This window comes from Scyliorhinus torazame, chromosome 11 (genome assembly GCF_047496885.1).
Source record: "Scyliorhinus torazame isolate Kashiwa2021f chromosome 11, sScyTor2.1, whole genome shotgun sequence".
NCBI classification, from domain to species: domain Eukaryota; kingdom Metazoa; phylum Chordata; class Chondrichthyes; order Carcharhiniformes; family Scyliorhinidae; genus Scyliorhinus; species Scyliorhinus torazame.
The window spans coordinates 167,519,175-167,540,369 of NC_092717.1; the positions used below are offsets into that span (position 1 = coordinate 167,519,175).

Here is a 21,195-nt window from a genome sequence, read left to right on the forward strand (position 1 = left end):
AACTTGAAATGATGAACCATGTAGATTTAGGCAGTGATACAAATAACTTGAGTGCCAGCTGAATCACACTGTGCTAAATACTTCCAAACCATTTTCATGTGAGTTAATTGTCCTAAATATGTGAGTTTCAGCATTGTGTGAAAACCCAAATGATTAGCTGTGAGGCACTGTGAACTTTATCACATATACCCACAGATGCTGGCCATTGTTGTGAGCTCCCACCATTCCTGGTCAATTGAGATCAACCTGTTCAGCAATGTAAATATTGTTAATTGTCACCAGCATGGTACAGTTAACCATAGTCTACAGGCTAGTACTGTAGTTGCTGAAACAATTCAACAAGTTATAAATTTCAAACGCTTGGACTTCAGCTTCATGGTTTCAAAAAAACTTTCCACCTTGAAAACTTGGATTTATGCAACAACGATCATAACTCAGAAAAGATGTTTCACACACAATTTGTTTGCAATGCATTGATTGTTATTTTTTTCATTTTTTAATAAATTTAGAGTACCCAATGCATTTTTTCCAATTAAGGGGCAATTTAGCGTGGCCAATCCACCTAGCCTGCATATCTTTGGGTTGTGGGGGCGAAACCCGCCCAAACACGGAGAGAATGTGCAAACTCTACACGAACAGTGACCCAGAGCCGGGATCGAACCTGGGACCTCGGCGCCGTGAGGCTGCAGTGCTAACCGCTGTGCCACCGTGCTTCCCATGCATTGATTGTTATGATGTAGGCTAATGTTGCACCCACAACAGGAATAAGATCAGTGACCTGTTCTGATCAGTGAATCTATTGGCGGTGATAGAGGGGAGAATGATGCCCATGGTTTCTGGTTTTCTTTTATGTAGTGTCAGGTCATCATCACTTTCTATTTGTGTTGCCACACATACGATGCTTTAATATCGCAGGTATAATTTTGGAAGTTTGTATTATTGATGGGATCCTTGCCTGTTGGTAACACATACAGCACATTCAGGCACAAGATTCCACTGTTAAAACACTGAATAAAAAGAAAACTAAATATTGGAAATCCAAAATGAAAACATAGGTGCTGATGGTGAAAGGTTATACCTGAAATTTGACCTATTTTTTCGGTCAGCTGTCGATCAATGTACTATTATGTGGAGATGTAGGTGTTGGACTGGGGTGAGCACATTAAAAGGTCTTACAATACCAGGTTAAAGTCCAACAGGTTTGTTTCGAATCACTAGCTTTCGGAGCACTGCTCCTTCCTCAGGTGAGGAGCAGTGCTCCGAAAGCTAGTGATTCAAAACAAATCTGTTGGAGAATGTACTATTAGTGAGAGTGAGTATTTCTAATTGCCCTTTCATAGCTCAAATGCATTTTAAACAGTTATTTTATTTTTTTCTCTCCACTTCTGAAGATGGTTTCTCATATTGTGGTATATTTCCAGAAGTAACAGCAACAAACTGGTACGTCATTCAAGTGTCCTTCACATCGGCTAGCCGGTGAGTGCTTGCCCATGCGAGCCATCACACTGAGGTTTAGCCAATCCTAACCCAATATGCACACACAAACGTGAGGATTAGAGGTATGCCATTCAACCCCTCAAATCCACCTCACCTCTCAATTTGAACGTGGATAATCTGAACCTCCATTTATCTGCCTTTGCTGCAGAGTCCTTGATGCGTTTACTTAACAAAAATCTATTAATCTCGAATAAAAACAGAAAATATCGAAAATATTTGGCATTCAGGCAGAATCTGCCTGAAAATTTTCAAAGTGTGGTAGCGAGCGGGAACTGCCGCAAGCTTCCCAATTCTTGATCTGGTGAGGCTGTCACCGCTACAAAACGTTAATTGTTCCACTTCACAAGGCCCCTACGCTGCGAATGATGGTCCCGCCGGCTGATTCGCCAGGACCGCGCTCGCTAGCCCCCCACTAACAAGGGAGAGCAGCCCTTAAACCAACCCTGCACAGTCTACCCCACTCAGCTCGCAGCCATACCACCGAGAAGATCAGCCCCACGATTCGGGGATGCCGACCTAGGCAGATTACTGGATGCGGTTGAGGCCAGACTGGATGCCCTGTTCCCCCGAGGGTCTCGGAGGGTCAGCCACTAGGCAGCCAGTGCTGCCTGGGAGGAAGTGGCAGCAGCCGACAGTTCGGTGAGTGTGGGAGGACCAGAACTCAGTGCCGTAAGTAGATCAATGACCTCCACCGGACTGCACGGGTGAGTTGGCACCGGACCCCGGACCCACACCCACCATGAGAATGCGCCTGGTATGCCCCCAGCCAGCAACGTTCTGTACCCATGTCCAGCAGTGCTGCCCACGTCCCGACCCCCCACACAGCCATATCCCTGAACCCCCTCCACACCCACCTGCCAAATACCCAGAGCCCCGAACAACCCCCCCCTCCCCGAATCCTCACCCCCTATGAGGGACAGGTCATGGAATTCGTGGAGGTAGCCGAGGACGGATCTGTAACCGATGTAGAGCATACGGTGCAGAGGTAAGGGTCCACCGACCAGCATCCAGGTGAACAATCACACGTGAGTTGTTACTGCCACACAGAATGACCCATCACTCCAACTGAGCACATGTCCATGCCCCTGCAGGATGTCCATCTGATGGCATCGTCCCATGATGGTAAGTCCCAGAGGCTACGGGTGCCGGAGATGGCGACGGAGATGCATAGCCAACACTGCTAGGATGGCGACCGCAGTAGAGAGCCTGGTGAGCGACATTGGCAGCATGAGTGGAGGTGTCCAAGGTGTGGCTCAGTCAGTGACGGCTATAGTTGAGCGCCTTGACAGCGTGTCCCAGTCGCTGGGGGTGTGAACCAATACCAGGCAGACCTTGATGAGGAGCTGTGGAGCTTGTCCTAGTTTCAGATGGGCATAGCCGAGCCTTCCAGAGCACATCCTGGTCACTAGGTGAGGTCTCCCAGTTCCATGTGGATTTAGCCGAGACACTGCGGAACAGGTCCCAGTCTCTGGGGGACGTGTCCCAGTCACAGATGGGCATTGATGTGGCACTCCTGAGCATGTCCCAGTCACTGAGGAACATTGCCGATGGCGTCGACACCATGCTGCACAGATTGGGGAGCCACCAAGGCTGGCAAAGCCAGATGACGCAGTGACAGCCGGGGATCAATCCAGCTGCCCCTCTGTCCAGAGGTGAACACCAGGGCCCTATAGACACTGACCGGTAGGAGGGGCGCTGGGTGCAAAGCCGGAGCCACAGTATGGAGTGGTGATGGTGGTCCCTGGATCCCGAGACCCACCTGACTAACAGCAATGTGTCTTGGAGTCAGCACCCGAAACAGGGCGGTACTGTGGGCCATGTGCCGCTGGCAAGTGCGCCTTGGCCCTCCAGCCCCAGAGTCCCAGAGGGTGTCCGCCAGGGGCATCGAAGGCCAGGAGACGGTAGTCAGCAAGCTGCCTCCACCTCTGATTTGCATCCTGGCACACACCCTAGACACAGCGGTAGAGCTAGGAAGGCTAAGCACGTCGAGGATCACTGAGAAGGCACTGGGGGGGGGGGAGGAGTGGGGGGGGGCTAAGGGATTGTTGGGTGCATTGTGGGGGGGAGGAGTGAGGGGGTCTGGGAGGAGTGTGGAGGGGGAGAGGCACCTTCAGGGCTTTGGGGCAGGTCGGGACACATTTGTTAAACAATACAATTCATTGGCCTCGACCAATATGACGTCTCTGGCACTGTCTACTATATTGCAGGCCGAGCACCAAACCCATATCCTATCTCCCCGAACACAGAGATCCTGGAAGCCTCTCCCTCTCCGCTACCCCCACCTGTACTCTTTCCCCCCCCCCCCCCCAAACCGGCACACCCTGCCCACGCACCCACGGCTGCACTGGGGGCCCTGCTCACCAGACTCCACACTCTGCACCCCAGACACCCGCATGTAATGTTACCTGGACAGGGCGCTGATCCCCTCGATGCACACACACACCTTCTGGTTGCCAAAATGTCCCCGGTGCTGGGGCCCAGCCCCTGGATTGGATGTTGACCGCTGCGTCCATGGTGACGCCTCCCACAGTGTTCAGGTATAGTGCGCAGGCATCACGATCTGATTGAGATGCTGGGCAATAACTCACACATGCTGCATGACATGCCTATCCACGGGAATCCATTTTGGAGGTGTAAAGTGCCCAATTAGCAAGAACCTTCGGCTGCGCTACCTGGGGCCTCCGTGGTCAGTGGGAGTTATGGGTGTTCGGTGGGGCAGACGGGCTGGGGTTGCCCCCGGAATGGGACCACAGGGTCCAGGTGTTGGCATGACAGACCCGCAGGCACAAGGACACCCGTCTCCCTTTCTCACTTCCAGCCCAAGCCACGGGCGGCCACCTCCCCCCTGCCATGTGCTCTACCATCCCCCACCGATAGCAGCCCACCCCCCCCCTCCCCTAGGGGCTCCCTCACCCCCTCCGAGCACAGGGGCTCATTGCCCAGGAGCAAAGGTGGCTATTCACTTTCTCAGATCCCCACTTTAGCCCTGCCACCAGCATCACGTTTTTTAAAAGGAGTACTAATCAACGTATGCATGACCAGTTGCTGGGGAGGGGGTTGTTAGAAAAGGGAGGTTGTTAGATAGGGGGTCGCTCCCGTTAATTGTATGGAGATTGGGCTTAAGTGGTGATTATTGGTTTGGCGGGATTCTGATTTCGCCAACGGGAGCAGGCCGGTTAGATCGGAATCAGATCGGCGCCTAGCACGGTTTCTGATTTTGGCATTTCCCACAATCTAACGGCATTGTTACGCTCTCGCTCAAGCGCCGCATGGCCATAAAATTACACCCACAGTGTACATTTGAGGCCAATTACTTTTTTTGGGGGGGGTCATTAACCAAAATCATAAACTCTGCCTCTTTCTGTACAGATGCGGCCTGACCTGCGGCCTAAACTGCTGAGTATTTCCAACATTTTGGTTTATGTTTCAGCTTTGCAGCATCTAAACTCACTCTTGAAAGCTTATAATTTATAACATGTTTCACTGCATTGTGATTGGGATCAGCAATCTCTCTAATCCAGAGAGAATTAGGTGAAACGGAGTGCCAATATTGCTGTTTTGGTAGGAATCCCTAACTGAGCGCAAGCCTGAATTAAATCGAGGATTTTCCCATTCTGTTCGCTGTGTGACGCATCAATTTATATTTATATAGCCCTTTAATGTAATAAAACATCACAGAGCGCTTCACAGGAGCATTTTTAAATAAAATCTGACACCGAGTCACATGAGGAGATATTAGGCTAAATTACCAAAAACTTCTCAATGCATGTCTTAAAGGAGTAAAGTGAGGTATAGAAGTGCAGGGAGGGTATTCCAGAACCTCAGGCCACGGCAGCTGAAGGTGCAATCATCAGTAGTGGCATGATTAAACCCAGGGCTATTCAAGAGGCCAGAATTAGATGAGGGTAGATATTTTGGAGGGTTGTGGGTCTGGTGATTACAGAGATATGGAGGGATTTAGAAAGAAAGATGAGAATTTCAGAAACAAAGTTGCTTGATTGTGAGCCAATATAGTTCAGTAACTACAGGGGTGATAGGGGAATGGGACTTGATGTCAGTTAAGACATGGGTAGCAGAGCTCTGGACAACTCAAATTTATTGAGATTAGAATGTGAGGGGTGGTCAGAGGTGCAATGGAATAGGCAAGTATGAGTGAGAGCTTCGCAGACGATGATCTGAAACAGGCAAGAGGTCGGGCAATATGATGGAAGAGAAAATAGGTGGAGTTAGTGATGGTGTGAATATGTGATCAGAAGCTCATCTTGGGGTCAAAATATGTTGCCAACGAACAGACTGGTTTGGTTTTGGACTGTTTTCAGGGACAAGGACAGGGTTGGTAGCTAGGGAATGGAGTTTGGAGAGGCACCGAAACAAGGTCTTCACTTATCCCACTATTTAATTGGAGGCAAAGTCTGCTCATCCAGTACTATATGTTGGAGAGGCAGTCTGGTAATTAGCAACGACAGCGGAGTTGAGAGATGCAGGGGTAAGTTAGAGCTGGTTGTTGTCAACATACATGTGAACATAGAACATAGAACAGTACAGCACAGAACAGGCCCTTCGGCCCTCGTTGTTGTGCCGAGCATTGTCCGAAACCAAGATCAAGCTATCCCACTCCCTGTCATTCTGGTGTGCTCCATGTGCCTATCCAATAACCGCTTGAAAGTTCCTAAAGTGTCCGACTCCACTATCACAGCAGGCAGTCCATTCCACACCCTAACCACTCTCTGAGTAAAGAACCTACCTCGGACATCCCTCCTATATCTCCCACCCTGAATCTTATAGTTATGCCCCCTTGTAACAGCTACATCCACCCGAGGAAATAGTCTCTGAACGTCCACTCTATCTATCCCCCTCATTATCTTATAAACCTCTATTAAGTCACCTCCAAAGAGAAGAGCCCTAGCTCCCTCAACCTTTCCTCATAAGACCTATCCTGCAAACCAGGCAGCATCCTGGTAAATCTCTTTTGCACCCTTTCCAATGCTTCCACATCCTTCCTATAATGAGGTGACCAGAACTGCACACAATACTCCAAATGTGGTCTCACCAGGGTCATGTACAGCCGCGGCTCTTAAACTCAAGCCCCCTGTTAATAAACGCTAGCACACTATAAGCCTTCTTCGCGGCTCTATCCACTTGAGTGGCAACCTTCAGAGATCTGTGGATATGAACCCCAAGATCTCTCTGTTCCTCCACATTCCTCAGAACCCTGCCGTTGACCCTGTAATCCGCATTCAAATTTTTTCTACCAAAATGAATCACCTCGCACTTATCAGGGTTAAACTCCATCTGCCATTTTTCAGCCCAACTCTGCATCCTATCAATGTTTCTTTGCAGCCTACAACAGCCCTCCACCTCATCCACTACTCCACCAATCTTGGTGTCATCAGCAAATTTACTGACCCACCCTTCAGCCCCCTCCTCCAAGTCATTGATAAAAATCACAAATAGCAGAGGACCCAGCACTGATCCCTGTGGTACACCGCTGGTAACTGGTCTCCAGTCTGAAAATTTTCCATCCACCACCACCCTCTGTCTTCTATGTGATAGCCAATTACTTATCCAATTGGCCAAATTTCCCTCTGTCCCACACCTCCTTTTTTCATGAGCCGACCATGGGGAACCTTATCAAACGCCTTACTGAAATCCATGTATACGACACTGTAGCGCACAAAGACTCACGAGAGACGAATAGAGATGAAGTCGATGAGGCTTTATTAAGCGTGACTTGTTCCCCGCAGTTCAGTAGCAGACTGGCCTGCGGGGGAGAACTCCTGGTTCTTATACTCCGCCTTCAGGGCGGAGCTAGAGGTCAACAGCCAACCAGGACCCGGGATCTGTCAGCCAATGACATCACGGATTCACAGTCGCACATGACCACTAATGCATACTACCACATTCACCCCTTGTTAAAAATGAACCCGGCGGGGTGGTGCTTCGTATGGTGGTAAGGGTTTACAAGGCTGGTCCTGGGAGGAAAACTTTTGCATGTCATCACAGCATGTACAGAGGTTTTGTTTTGTTTTGAACTATTTACAGTAAAAGGGGGAAAAGGAAAGCGTTCTCGTTACAGTCCACAATATAGTAGTGTTACATCGATGCCACGATTCGGTCGGGCGGTCTGGCCGTCCTCGTCGATCGCCTTGGCCCCGGTGGTGGTGCTTGTTCCCGTGTTGTCGTCTCCGGGAGCCTTACGGTTTCTGCTGCCGCTTCACTTCTGGTCGGACCTGGGAGGAGGACCGATCCTCCCGGGAAGGGGGCGCTCGCGGGGTGCGCCGGTGGCAGGGAGGGGGTGATTGGTGTCGGGGGGGGTGTGCGTGTTGCCGGCGGGCGCCAGATCTCGCAGGGAGACCGTGTCCTGTCGGCCGTCGGGGTACTCCACGTAAGCGTACTGCGGGTTCGCGTGGAGGAGGCGAACCCTCTCGACCAACGGGTCCGACTTGTGCGCCCGCACATGTTTTCGGAGCAGGATGGGTCCTGGGACCGCCAGCCAGGTCGGCAGCGACGTTCCAGAGGAGGACTTCCTGGGGAAGACAAGGAGGCGCTCATGAGGCGTTTGGTTAGTGCTAGTACACAGTAGCGACCGGATGGAGTGGAGAGCGTCCGGGAGGACCTCCTGCCACCGTGAAACTGGGAGGTCCCTGGACCGTAGGGCCAGTAGGACGGTCTTCCAGACCGTGCCGTTCTCCCTCTCTACTTGCCCGTTCCCCCGGGGGTTGTAGCTGGTCGTCCTGCTCGAGGCTATACCGTTGCTGAGCAGGAACTGGCGCAGCTCGTCACTCATAAAGGAGGAACCCCTGTCGCTGTGGACGTATGCGGGGCAACCGAACAGTGCGAATATGGTGTTAAGGGCTTTAATGACTGTGGCCGCTGTCATGTCAGGGCAGGGGATGGCGAAGGGGAAACGGGAGTACTCGTTCAGGAAGTATATGTTGCGGTCGGTGGAGGGGAGGGGCCCTTTGAAATCCAGACTAAGGCGTTCAAAGGGACGGGAAGCCTTGATCAGGTGCGCACCATCCGGCCTGAAAAAGTGCGGTTTGCACTCTGCGCAGATGTGGCAGTTCCTTGTGACTGTACGGACCTCCTCCACAGAATAGGGGAGGTTGCGGGACTTTATAAAGTGGTAGAACCGAGTGACCCCCGGGTGGCAGAGGTCCTCGTGGAGGGTTTGGAGGCGGTTAATTTGTGCGTTGGCACATGTGCCGCACGGACGACTCGTTCAGCTTTCCGGGACGGTACATGATCTCATAGTTGAAGCTGGAGAGCTCGATCCTCCACCTTAAGATCTTGTCGTTCTTAATTTTGCCCCGCTGTGCATTATCGAACATGAAGGCTACCGACCGTTGGTCCGTGAGGAGAGTGAATCTCTTGCCGGCCAGGTAATGCCTCCAATGTCGCACAGCTTCCACTATGGCTTGGGCTTCCTTTTCCACTGAGGAGTGGCGGATTTCTGAAGCGTGGAGGGTTCGGGAGAAAAAGGCCACGGGCCTGCCCGCTTGGTTAAGGGTGACCGCTAGAGCTACATCGGAGGCGTCGCTCTCGACCTGGAAGGGGAGGGACTCGTCAATGGCGTGCATCGTGGCCTTTGCGATATCCGCTTTGATGCGGCTGAAGGCCTGGCAAGCCTCTGTCGACAGAGGGAAGGTCGTGGTCTGTATTAGGGGGCGGGCCTTGTCTGCGTACTGGGGGACCCACTGGGCGTAATATGAAAAAAAACCCAGGCAGCGTTTTAGGGCTTTTGAGCAGTGCGGGAGGGGAAATTCCATGAGGGGGCGCATGCGTTCGGGGTCGGGGCCTATTATCCCATTGCGCACTACATATCCCAAGATGGCTAGCCGGTTTGTGCTAAATACGCACTTGTCCTCGTTGTATGTGAGGTTCAAGGCTTTAGCGGTCTGGAGGAAGTTTTGGAGGTTGGCGTCGTGGTCTTGCTGATCGTGGCCGCAGATGGTTACGTTGTCGAGGTACGGGAACGTGGCCTGCAACCCGTGTTGATCAACCATTCGGTCCATCTCTCGTTGGAAGACCGAGACCCCGTTTGTGACGCCAAATGGGACCCTTAGGAAGTGGTATAATCGCCCGTCTGCCTCGAAGGCTGTGTACTTGCGGTCACTTGGGCGGATGGGGAGCTGATGGTAGGCGGACTTGAGGTCCACGGTGGAGAAGACCTTATATTGGGCAATCCGATTGACCATGTCGGATATGCGGGGGAGAGGGTACGCATCTAGTTGTGTGTACCTGTTGATGGTCTGGCTCTAGTCTATGACCATCCTTTGCTTCTCCCCTGTCTTTACTACTACCACCTGTGCTCTCCAGGGACTGTTGCTGGCCTGGATTATGCCTTCCTTCAGTAGCCGCTGGACTTCGGACCGAATGAATGTCTGGTCCTGGGCGCTGTACCGTCTGCTCCTAGTGGCGACGGGTTTGCAATCCGGGGTGAGGTTTGCAAACAAGGATGGGGGCTCAACCTTGAGGGTTGCGAGGCCGCAGAAAGTGAGTGGGAGTATTGGGCCGCCGAATTGAAACGTTAGGCTCTGCAGGTTGCACTAGAAATCTAATCCCAGTAATGTGGGCGCGCAGAGTTGGGGAAGGACGTAGAGCCTGTAGTTTTTAAACTCCCTCCCTTGCACCGTTAGGGTCACTATGCAGAAGCCTTTAATCTGTACGGGGTGGGATCCTGCAGCTAGGGAAATCTTTTGCGCACTGGGACGGATGGTCAAAAAACAGCGTCTTACCGTGTCGGGGTGGATGAAGCTTTCCGTGCTCCCGGAGTCGACCAGGCATGGTGTCTCGTGCCCGTTTATCAGCACCGTTGTTGTCGTCGTCTGGAGCATCCGGGGCCGTGCTTGGTCCAGCGTCATTGAGGCCAGACGTGATCGTAGTGCTTGAGCGTCTTCCTCGAACCCCGTGGAGCCGTCGACACTGGGGTCCGTTGTTGCCGTCCAAGATGGCGGCAGGGGTGAACAAAATGGCCGCCCCCATGCATCGCACATGGCTGGGGGTCACAAGATGGCGGCGGGGGTGGACAAAATGGCCGTCCCCATGTGTCGCACAGGTCTGGGGGGTCCCAAGATGGCGGCGCCCCTCCTCCCCTCGTGGTGGCCGGGACCCAAAATGTCGGCGCCTGCGGGTCGCACATGGGGCGCTGGGGGGCGTTGGGGAGCGTCAGAAACGGCAGATCGCCTTGTTCTCCGGGGACAGCGGTAGCCGGGACCCAAACTGGTTGCGCCTGCGGGTCGCACATGGGGGGTTGGGGAGCGTTAGAAGCGCACAGGAATCCTTGTTCGCCGGGAACAGCGGCGACCTCCCGGGACCGGCACATAGCCGCGCAATGGCCCTTTTTCCCGCAGCTCTTACAAATCGCTGCGCGGGCCGGGCAGCGTTGCCGGGGGTGTTTCGCCTGGCCGCAGAAATAGCAGCGGGCTCCCCCGGGACGACTTGGCGTCTGAACCCCGCAAGCCTGTGGGGTGGGGGGGAGGGGAGGGGTTTGTCGCGACGGGGGTCCACGGAGCCCAAGGGGCAGCTGCGCGGTCGGGGCCGTAGGCGCGGGCGTTTCGCGCGGCCACATCTAGTGAGGCTGCAAGGGCCCGTGCCTCTGAGAGTCCTAGCGACTCTTTTTCTAAAAGTCTTTGGCGGATTTGGGAAGAGTTCATACCAGCCACAAAAGCATCACGCATCAACATGTCCGTGTGTTCCATCGCGTTTACAGCGGGCAGCTGCAGGCCCATCCCAAAATTAGTAGCACGGCGTAGAATTCATCTATCGATTCTCCGGGACTTTGCCGTCTCGTTGCGAGTTGGTAGCGTGCGTAGATCTGGTTCACTGGGCGAACATAGATGCTTTTTCGTGCTGCGAACGCCGTCTGGAAATTCTCTGCGTCTTCGATGAGAGGGAAAATTTCCGGGCTTACCCTCGAGTGCAGGACCTGTAGTTTCTGGTCTTCTGTGACCCGTCCGGGGGCCGTTCTGAAGTAGGCCTCGAAACAAGTCTGCCAGTGTTTGAAAACTGCTGCTGAGTTCACTGCGTTGGGGCTGATCCTCAGGCATTCCGGGATGATCCTGAGCTCCATAGTTCTTTTAAGCACGCTTAATAAATTGTAGCGCACAAAGACTCATGAGAGACGAATAGAGATGAAGTCGATGAGGCTTTATTAAGCGTGACTTGTTCCCCGCAGTTCAGTAGCAGACTGGCCTGCGGGGAAGAACTCCTGGTTCTTATACTCCGCCTTCAGGGCGGAGCTAGAGGTCAACAGCCAACCAGGACCCGGGATCTGTCAGCCAATGACATCACGGCTTCACAGTCCCACATGACCCCTAATGCATACTACCACAGACACCAACTGCTCTACCTTCATCTACACACTTAGTTACCTCCTCAAAGAATTCAATCAAATTTATGAGGCAAGACCTACCCTTCACAAATCCATGTTGACCATCCCGGATTAAGCTGCATCTTTCCAAATGGTCATAAATCCTATCCTTCAGGACCTTTTCCATTATCTTCCCGACCACCGAAGTAAGACTAACTGGCCTATAATTACCAGGGTCATTCCTATTCCCTTTCTTGAACAGAGGAACAACATTCGCCACTCTCCAGTCCTCTGGCACGATCCCCGTGGACAGCAAGGACCCAAAGATCAAAGCCAAAGGCTCTGCAATCTCATACCTTGCCTCCCAAAGAATCCTTGGGTATATCCCATCTGGCCCAGGGGACTTGTCGGCACTCAGATTTTTCAAAATTGCTAATACATCCTTCCTCAGAACATCTACTTCCTCCAGCCTACCCGCCTGAATCACACTCTCATCCTCAAAACCATGGCCCCTCTCCTTTGTGAGCACTGAAAAAAACTATTCATTCAGCGCATCTCCTTTTTCTTCTGACTCCATGCACAAGTTCCCACTACAGTCCTTGACCGGTCCTACCCTCACCCTGATCATTCTTTTATTTTTTTTAAATATGTTTTATTGAAATTTTTTTCCCAAACAACAATTTTTCCCCTCTTACAAAGCAAACGCAACAATAACAATACAGAAATTTTTAACAATACACAAGTAACAAAACCCCTTTATGTTTGACCTAAACTAAACTAAACCCCCCCCTCCCCCTCCCCTCCCCCCCTTCCCCCTGGGTTGCTGCTGCTGGTCATCTGTCTTCCCTCTAACGTTCCCCTAGGTAGTCGAGAAATGGCTGCCACCGCCTGGTGAACCCTTGAGCCGATCCTCTCAGGGCAAACTTTATCTGCTCCAGTTTAATGAACCCCGCCATATCATTTACCCAGGCCTCCAGTCCGGGGGGTTTCGCCTCCTTCCACATGAGTAGGATCCTGCGCCGGGCTACTAGGGACGCAGAGGCCACAACGTCGGCCTCTTTCGCCTCCTGCACTCCCGGCTCTTCCGCAACTCCAAATAGAGCTAACCCCCAGCTTGGTTTGACCCGGGCCTTCACCACCCGCGAAATCACTCCCGTCACTCCCTTCCAATACCCTTCCAGTGCCGGGCACGCCCAAAACATATGTGCGTGGTTTGTCGGGCTCCCGCCACACCTCCCACATTTGTCCTCCACTCCGAAGAACCTGCTCAATCTTGCTCCCGTTGTGTGTGCTCTACGTAGCACCTTAAATTGAATCAGGCTAAGCCTGGCGCATGAGGAAGAGGAATTTACCCTGCTTAGGGCATCAGCCCACATACCCTCCTCTATCTCCTCCCCTAGTTCTTCTTCCCACTTTCCTTTTAGTTCGCCCACCAACTCCTCCCCCTCTTCCCTCATCTCTCGGTAAATCTCTGACACCTTGCCCTCTCCGACCCACACCCCTGAAAGCACCCTGTCCTGTATCCCCTGAGTCGGGAGCAACGGAAATTCCCTCACCTGTTGTCTAGTAAACGCCCTCACCTGCATATATCTCAACAAATTTCCCCGGGGCAACTTATACCTTTCCTCCAATGCTCCCAAGCTCGCAAAAGTCCCATCTATAAATAAATCTCCCACCCTCCTAATTCCCAACTGGTACCAGCTCTGAAATCCTCCATCCATTCTTCCTGGGGCGAACCTATGGTTGTTCCTGGTTGGGGACCCCACCAGGGCTCCCCGCACCCCTCTCTGTCGCCTCCACTGTCCCCAGATATTCAATGTTGCCGCCACCACCGGGTTCGTGGTAAACTTTTTAGGTGAGATCGGTAGCGGCGCCGTCACCAGCGCCTCTAAACTCGTCCCTTTACAGGACTTTCTCTCCAGTCTTTTCCACGCCGCTCCCTCACCCTCCATCATCCATTTACGTATCATTGCCACATTGGCGGACCAATAATAATCGCCCAAGTTCGGTAGTGCCAATCCTCCTCTGTCCCTACTACGCTGAAGGAACCCCCTCCTTACTCTCGGAACTTTCCCTGCCCACACGAAGCTCGTGATGCTCCTGTCTATTTTATTAAAAAAGGTCTTGGTGATTAGTATAGGGAGACATTGAAATACAAATAAGAACCTCGGGAGGACCATCATCTTAATTGCTTGCACCCTGCCTGCCAGCGATAGAGGCTGCATGTCCCACCTCTTGAAGTCCTCCTCCATTTGTTCTACCAACCGTGTCAGATTAAGTCTGTGCAAGGTTCCCCAGCTCCTAGCGATCTGAATCCCCAGGTATCGGAAGTTTCTTTCCACTTTCCTTAGAGGCAAGCCTTCTATCTCTCTACTCTGGTCCTCTGGATGTATCACAAATAATTCACTCTTCCCCATGTTTAGCCTATACCCCGAGAAATCCCCGAACCCCCTCAAAATTCGCATAACCTCTATCATCCCCCCCGCTGGGTCCGACACGTATAACAATAGGTCATCCGCGTATAACGAGACTCGGTGTTCTTCTCCCCCTCTAATCACCCCTCTCCATTTCCTGGAGTCTCTCAACGCCATGGCCAGAGGTTCAATTGCCAACGCGAACAACAATGGAGACAGCGGGCATCCCTGTCTTGTTCCCCTATATAGTCGGAAATACTCCGATCTATGTCGACCTGTAACTACGCTTGCTGTTGGAGCCCCATAAAGAAGTCTAACCCAGCTAATAAACCCGTTCCCAAACCCAAACCTCCTTAACACTTCCCATAAATACACCCACTCCACCCTATCAAATGCCTTCTCTGCCTCCATTGCTGCCACTATCTCTGCCTCCCCCTCCACTGGGGGCATCATTATCACCCCTAATAGTCGTCGCACGTTAACATTCAGTTGTCTCCCTTTTACGAACCCTGTCTGGTCTTCGTGCACCACCCCCGGGACACAGTCCTCTATCCTCGATGCCAGTACCTTTGCCAGCAATTTGGTGTCCACGTTCAATAGTGAAATAGGTCTATAGGACCCGCACTGCAACGGATCTTTGTCCCTCTTCAAAATTAGCGATATCGTCGCCTCCGACATTGTCGGGGGTAGAGTCCCCCCTTCCCTGGCCTCATTGAACGTCCTCGCCATCAACGGGGCCAACAAGTCCACATATTTTCTGTAATACTCCACCGGGAACCCGTCTGGTCCTGGGGCCTTCCCTGCTTGCATGCTTCCCAGTCCCTTAATAACCTCGTCCACCCCAATCGGTGCCCCCAGGCCTACCACCTCCCGCTCCTCCACTTTCGGGAACCTCAATTGGTCCAGGAACTGCCGCATCCCCTCCTCTCCCTCTGGGGGTTGAGACCTATACAGTTCCTCATAGAAGGTCTTGAACACCTCATTTATCTTTCCTGCCCTTCGCTCCGTGTCTCCCCTTTCGTCTCTAATTCCTCCTATCTCCCTCGCTGCTGCCCTCTTTCACAATTGATGAGCCAACAGGCGACTAGCCTTTTCCCCATATTCATACCTCCTCCCCTGTGCCTTCCTCCACAGTACCTCCGCCTTTCTGGTGGTCAGAAGGTCAAATTCCGTCTGGAGTCGTCTCCTCTCCCTGTACAATTCCTCCTCCGGGGTCTCTGCAAATTCCCTATCCACCCTTAAAATCTCCCCCAGTAATCTTTCCCTTTCCTTGGCCTCTGTTTTCCTTTTGTGGGCCCCAATGGAGATCAGCTCTCCTCTGACCACCGCTTTTAGTGCTTCCCATACCACTCCCACAGGGACCTCGCCGTCGTCATTGACCTCCAGGTATCTCTCAGTACACCCCCGCACTCTTGCACACACTCCCTCATCCGCCATCAGTCCCACATCTAATCGCCAGAGTGTTCTCTGCTCCCTTTCCTCTCCTAATTCCAGGTCCACCCAATGTGGGGCATGATCCGAAACCGCTATGGCTGAGTACTCCGCTTCTTCCACCCTAGAGATCAACGACCTTCCCAAAACAAAAAAATCTATCCGGGAGTACACTTTATGGACATGGGAGAAGAAGGAAAACTCCCTAGCCCTAGGTCTAAGAAATCGCCATGGATCCACTCCCCCCATTTGGTCCATAAACCCCTTAAGTACCTTGGCCGCTGCTGGCCTTCTTCCGGTCCTTGAGCTGGATCTATCTAGCCCCGGGTCCAGCACCGTATTAAAGTCCCCTCCTAAAATCAAGTTTCCTACCTCCAGGTCCGGTATACGCCCCAGCATCCGTCTCATAAATCCCGCATCGTCCCAGTTTGGGGCATACACATTAACCAACACGACCTCCATTCCCTCCAGCCTGCCACTCACCATTACATATCTACCTCCGCAACTGCTACGATGTTCTTTGCTTCAAATGCTACCAGTTTCCCCACCAAAATGGCCACCCCTCTATTCTTTGCTTCCAGTCCTGAGTGGAACACCTGTCCCACCCATCCTTTCCTTAGCCTAACTTGGTCCGCCACCTTTAGGTGCGTCTCTTAGAGCATAACCACGTCTGCCCTTAGTCCTTTCAAATGCGCGAGCACTCGGGCCCTTTTTATCGGTCCGTTCAGGCCTCTCACGTTCCACGTGATCAGCCTCACTAGGGGGCTACCTGCCCCCCTCCCGTGTCGACTAGCCATTACCTTCTCTAGGCCAGTCCCATATCCGCCTCCGCGCTCCCGCTCGCTCCCCCAGCGTCGCACACCATCCCCGCCCACCCACTCTTTAGGCATTTCCTTTTGGATTTCCGCAGCAGCAACCCAGTTGTCCCGTCCCCCCTCCCCCTCCCTCCCCCCCTCCCCGCTAGATCTCTTTCTAGCATGATTGCTCCCCCATATTACTTCCGTAAGTCAGCTGACTTCAACTGACCCCGGCTACTCCTGCTCACTCCTCGACCCCCCCGTGTGGGGAACTCCCATCCGCCTTGCGCCTGTCTTCCCGCCTTATTCTTTCTGGCACGGGAACATCCCTTTACCTGACCCGCCTCTTATGGCGCAGCTCCCTTTCCCCTCCCCCTCCCCTTCCCCATTCTCCAACTATGTCCCGTCTTTCCCCCCCTCACCGGCGCCCACATTTCCCCAATGTCTCCCCCCTTCCCAATTGACTTCTCAATTAACTTCAACCATAACATTAACAATAACATTTCCTGCAGCATCAGTCCCTCAGTTCCGATCCAATTTCTCTTCTTTGATGAAGGTCCATGCTTCCTCCGCCATCTCGAAATAATGGTGTCTCTCCTGATACGTGACCCATAGTCTTGCCGGCTGCAGCATCCCGAACTTCACCTTCCTTTTATGCAACACCTCTTTGGCTCGGTTGAAGCTCGCCCTCCTTCTCGCCACCTCCGCACTCCAATCCTGGTATACCCGTACCACTGCATTCTCCCATCTGCTACTCCGCACCTTTTTAGCCCATCTCAGGACCTCTTCTCTATCCTTAAGGCGGTAAAATCGCACGATTATCGCCCTGGGTGGTTCTCCCGCTTTTGGTCTTCTCGCCGGAATCCGATTTGCCCACTCCACCTCCAAGGGGCCCGTAGGGGCCTCAGCACCCATCAGTGAGCTCAGCATCGTACTTGCGTACGCTCCACAGTCCACTCCTTCCACACCCTCAGGGAGACCCAGTATCCGAAGGTTCTTCCTTCGCGCTCCATTTTCTAGGGCTTCGATCCTTTCAGTACACTTTTTATGAAGTGCCTCGTGCGTCTGTGTCTTAACCGCCAGGCCCAGGTTCTCGTCCTCAATATCTGTCACTTTGTGCTCCACCACGCGGAGCTCTGTCTCCTGGGTCTTTAATGTCTCCTTGAGCCCCTCAATTGCCTGTAGCAACGGGGTCAGCACCTCCCTCTTCAGCAGCTCCACGCACCGTCTCACAATTTCATCCTGCTCAGGCCCCCATGTCGCCTGCGCTTTCTCTGCCGCCATCTTGTACTTCTCTGATCATTCTTTTATTTCTCACATAAGAGTAAAAAGCCTTGGGGGTTTCCTTGATCCGACCCGCCAAGGACTTCTCATGCCCCCTCCTAGCCCTCCTAAGCCCTTTTTTCAGCTCATTCCTTTTTCCTCCCTGCCTGACAAGCTCCACTTTTGATTTGTGCCTTTCCCTGACAGTTTCTGTTCCCATCTTATGCTCCCTAATTCTTGCCTAATCGGATCATAATTACCCCTCCCCCAATTATAAACCTTGCCCTGCTGTATGGCCCTATCCGTCTCCATTGCAATAGTGAAAGACACCGAATTGTGGTCACTACCTCCAACGTGCTCTCCCACAAACAAATCTAACACTTGGCCCGGTTCATTACCCAGTACCAAATCCAATGTGGCTCCCCCCTCTTGTCGGCCTATCCACATATTGTGTCAGGAAACCCTCCTGCACACACTGTACAAACACTGCCACATCCGAACTGTTCGACCTATAGAGGTTCCAATCAATATTTGGAAAGTTAAAGTCACCCATGACAACTACTCTGAGACCTCCACACTTATCCATAATTTGTTTTGCAATTTCTTCCTCCACATCTCTATTACTATTTGGGGGCCTATAGAAAACTCCTAACAATGTGACCGCTCCTTTCCTATTTCTAACTTCGGCCCATATTACCTCAGTCGGCAGATCCCCTTCAAACTGTCTTTCTGCAGCCGTTAAACTATCCTTGATTAACAATGCTACTCCTCCACCTCTTTTACCACCTTCCCTACTCCTACTGAAACATCTATACCCCGTAACTTCCAACGACCATTCCTGTCCCTGTTCTAACCATAATGGCCACAACATTGTAGTCCTAAGGACCAATCCATGCTCCAAGTTCACCTACCTTATTCCGGATACTCCTTGCATTGACGTAGACACACTTCAACCCACCTTTCTGTCTGCCGGTACACTCCTGCGACATTGATACCCTCCTCAGTACCTCACTACTCTCGACACTGTCTTCTGGAACACAGCTCGTTTTCCCAGCCCCCTGACAAATTAGTTTAAACCCCACCCCCCCGAAGAGCCGTAGCAATTTTCCCTCCCAGGATATTGGCGCCCCTCTGGTTCAGGTGCAAACCGTCCTGTCTGTACAGGTCCCACCTTCCCCAGAATGTGCTCCAATTATCCATGTAACTGAAACCCTCCCTCCTACACCATCCCTGCAGCCACATGTTTTATCTGCACTCTCTCCCTGTTCCTCACCTCACTAGCACGTGGCACCGGCAACAAACCAGAGCTTGCACCCTAGCTCCCTAAATTCCTGTTTTAAATCCCTGTCCCTTCTCTTACCTATGTCGTTGGTACCGATGTGTACCACGACTTGTGACTGCTCCCCCTCCCCTTTTAGGATTCTCAAAACACGGTCCGAGACGTCACGGACCCTGGCACCCGGGAGGCAACATACCATCCGTGAGTCTCTTTCGCTGCCACAGAACCGTCTATCCGTCCCTCTAACTATCGGGTCCCCAATAACTATTGCTCTCCTGCTCTCCCTCCTTCCCTTCTGAGCCACAGGCTGGAGTGCTGGAGATCCGTTCACCGTTGCTTACCCCTGGTAGGTTGTCCCCTTCAACAGTATCCAAAACGGTATACTTGTTACTGAGGGGAACGACCACAGAGGATCCCTGCACTGACTGCTTCCTCCCAACCCTTCTCACCGTCACCCAGCTACCTTGATCCTTCGGAGTAACTACATCCCTGAAGCTACTATCTATGACCACCTCTGCCTCCCGAATGATCTGAAGTTCATCCAGCTCCAGTTCCCTAATTCAGTTTCTGAGGAGCTGGAGATGGGTGCACTTCCCACAGGTGAAATCAGCAGGGACACTGACAGCGTCCCTCACCTCAAACAAAAAGAAAGAAAGAAAGAGCTTACCTGTTATTCACTCTACCCCTTAGGTTAAAGGATGTGGAAGGGTGGGAGACACTTTAAGTATAGTGGCTAGAGTTTAGAAACTCTAGGTAAAAATGAAACACTTAACCAGCAACCACTGCGCCCTACACGAGAACAGCAATCAGCTGTTATGGGCCTGCGCAAACAATTTAAATCTTTACTACTTACCCAGCAGTCACTCTGTCCTCATTCTGACCGGATTCAGCTGGAAACTCCCAACAGTAAGTTTTTTAAAAAATTGACTCCCCTTCCCAGCAAGCACTCACTCAGCAACCACTGCGCCCCGCACGATAACACCTCAGGGAAAAGAAAAACTACTTACCAGTCACCAGCCAATCACTTACCTGCAGGCTGTGACATCACGGTTCAGCTTTTTTCTACTTCAACTTGCCCTCGAGTCCCCCTCTTGATCTTTACTCGGCTGGGATCCTTACAGTGATTGTCTTTTGTTTTTGGTTAGAGGAGGAGGTAGGGAGGGAAACATTGAAGAAGTGTTTTGGGGTTAACTGTTACTTGACAACAGCTCCTTCACAAACCACCTTCAAAATACGGTGACCACAATGCACTGATGCAAATTTTCCCCGCAACAGCCAATCAGCAGCTCCGCTCTACTGCCCTCTGTGAATACCAATGCTTTGGTTGATTTTGCCAAAAGGCAACATGGATGAGACATAGAAGGAGGCCAAGGATAGATCCTGGGTGATTACAACTAAGTGGTGCAGGAGCAAGAAAAGAAGCCATTGAAGTGATTCTTTGGCAATGATTAGATTGATATGAATGGAAACAGGTGAGAACAGTTACATCCAATTGGATAATGGTAGAGAAATATTGCAGAAGGTGTGGTCAACTATGCCACAGGCTGCAGACAGGTCAAAAATTGTGAGGAATGTTTGTTTACACATGTCATGCTCAGCCCAGTCCAAGTATGATATTACAACATTTTAATCTATATTTTAAAAAGTGCACACAAAAGCTATTACGATGGCTGCGGCATACCATATAACCTTTGCTATTTGGACTGGAGATAATGTTGTTTGTGGCCAATACCTGACTAAATAAGGACCAAAAACCTACAGACAAAGTGGTTTGCAGCCAGCCCATCTGTATAATTTGCCAGGGACATGAAACTCAATGGGTGTCAGACAATCAATGGGTGTCAGACAAATTTGAAAAGAATCCCATTGACCTTTCATTGTATTGTGATGGCCCTTCATACACACACAAACACCTTGGTTGTCTCTTACTGTCAAAGTGTAAAAAGCCATAACACTGTTTATTGGCCAAACACACTACCTTATTTGGAAAGGACTTTGGACTTGTAACAGGTCACTTGGTGAGACAGTTTCCTGCTTTTGAAATAACAAAAATCAGTTTTGCAGACAGAGAGACCAACAAAAAGTCATTGAACTTTCTGTAGTCAACTAATCAATCAAGATAATAAGTAGATATACCTTGAAAATGCAAACAGGACACTTCTTCCAACCTGTTCCAAATTTAACTTCACCTGAGAACCAATT

The 21,195-nt window shown here is 51.6% G+C and overlaps 1 protein-coding gene across 9 annotated transcripts in view; it reads left to right on the forward strand.

The window, feature by feature from the left end:
* osgin2 (oxidative stress induced growth inhibitor family member 2) overlaps positions 1–21,195 on the forward strand; it is an 80,687-nt gene that overhangs the window by 11,403 nt on the left and 48,089 nt on the right. The window lies entirely within an intron of this gene.